Below are 1,730 nucleotides of genomic sequence, written 5' to 3' on the forward strand. Positions count from 1 at the left end.
CAATTTGCAAAGAATGTCCAAGAAATGGAGCACTGGAAGAGTTGATAACTCTTCATGATCATATTTTCTTACTGGTCTTTCATCCTCTTAGTGCTGTTAAGCTTCCTTTGAGAGTACACTAGGAGGATATGAGATGTCATGAATATTTGCATTGAAGTCAGAAGATTTTATTCCTGTCCCAACTCTAACACTTATTTGCTATGTAACCTAAGAGAAGCTATCTGAACCTTGATTTCACTATTTGTAAAAGTAGATTCATCCAATATACATCATAAGTAGTAAGTATACTATTAAACTTTGTATTCTATAAAACAACATGCAAATAAAAGACATGAAAATAATAACAAGCCTGAAAATAATATAACTATTATTCTAATTTGAGCCAATCATATCAAAAAGATTATGGCTAATGAGAAATAGGACATAAAGTTTGGTTATACAAAATCAAACACTAACTGGAAGAGCTGGAAGTGACTTAAATTGCAATCTTAAAGCAATTTTTTTCTATTACTTCCTTTTTTCCTCAAAAGGTTTTTAAATCTTCAGATTTAAGTGGAATTGTTGATTCTCCTTTTTCATATGATACAAACAATCTCTACCACATTCATAATATTGAGCAATCTAGAAATTATTTAATACACTTCAAGATACAAATTATTGCTCATGTTACACATGAGGTCTTTTATTATGAAGCAAGTCCTCAGTGTAATAAGTAAGGATTTCCTGACAAAATAAACAATCAACATCAGTGCTCTCTGTCAGAAAGACTTGACTCCATGTGCCAAAGCTATAATATGTCAAATAATCCTTTAATTAGATTACAAAATGTAGCTATTATATGTCAAATATCTATTGATCCCAGGAAGAAAATGGCTTGAGGTTTCTTAATTATGCAACACCAAAATTCATTTGCCATGCAATTAACTCCAAATCACCTTCTTAAGAAATTAATATTAGAGAGAATGTTTAGGCATATAAAAGCACATAATTGAAATTTAACAAAAAAAACGTTAGTAATGAATAATACTGGGTTTTAAAACATTGCCAATGTACATACAATTTAGCCTTTTGTTCACTGGTTTTAACATGCATTAACTTAAGAATTTGTACATTGGGCTGCAAATATAAAATAGTTTGAGATATTGGAGGAAGGGAATTTATCTTCCAGCTATATAAACTAGTACCAAACATTTGAGCGTCAACTCTAGTTGTGCTGAAGGGAGTTAAAAGGGACTCATTATGATGGTCAAGTTTTGCCCACTTCAGGGGTAAGTAAGGAAATGCTGTGAGAGGAGTGACAGTGGCTTGGGAAAGATTAGGTCAATGGGGAATGTAGCAAAGAGAGGGTATGCATAAAAACAGAACAGCTCCTGGATATTTTCCCATCTTCTTTCTAGGTTTTGGTTGTTTGGTGTAAGAGCTAAACTTATTGCAGAAGGTAGAGGGACCAGTTCTTAGCTTTCCACCAAGGAGAGATGGAGGCAGCATTGGTCTCTGTGGAATGGCCATGACCAACCCTTAGAGATGGAAAAGAAGAAAGGACACAAAAATTGACAACCTGTAAAGAAGACATGGGAGCAGGTGGCAGTGCTTTAGAAATCACCAACACAGCCACCAATGAGGAAGCCGAATTACAGAGATAGCAGGGCACAGAAACAGGTTCACAGTGGAAGTCTGGGCTGAGAACAGAGATTCGGTGCCTGTGTTTAGTATGGTATTCAGAATACAAA

The sequence above is a fragment of the Mandrillus leucophaeus genome, unplaced genomic scaffold (assembly GCF_000951045.1).
Source record: "Mandrillus leucophaeus isolate KB7577 unplaced genomic scaffold, Mleu.le_1.0 Scaffold739, whole genome shotgun sequence".
Lineage (NCBI taxonomy): Eukaryota > Metazoa > Chordata > Mammalia > Primates > Cercopithecidae > Mandrillus > Mandrillus leucophaeus.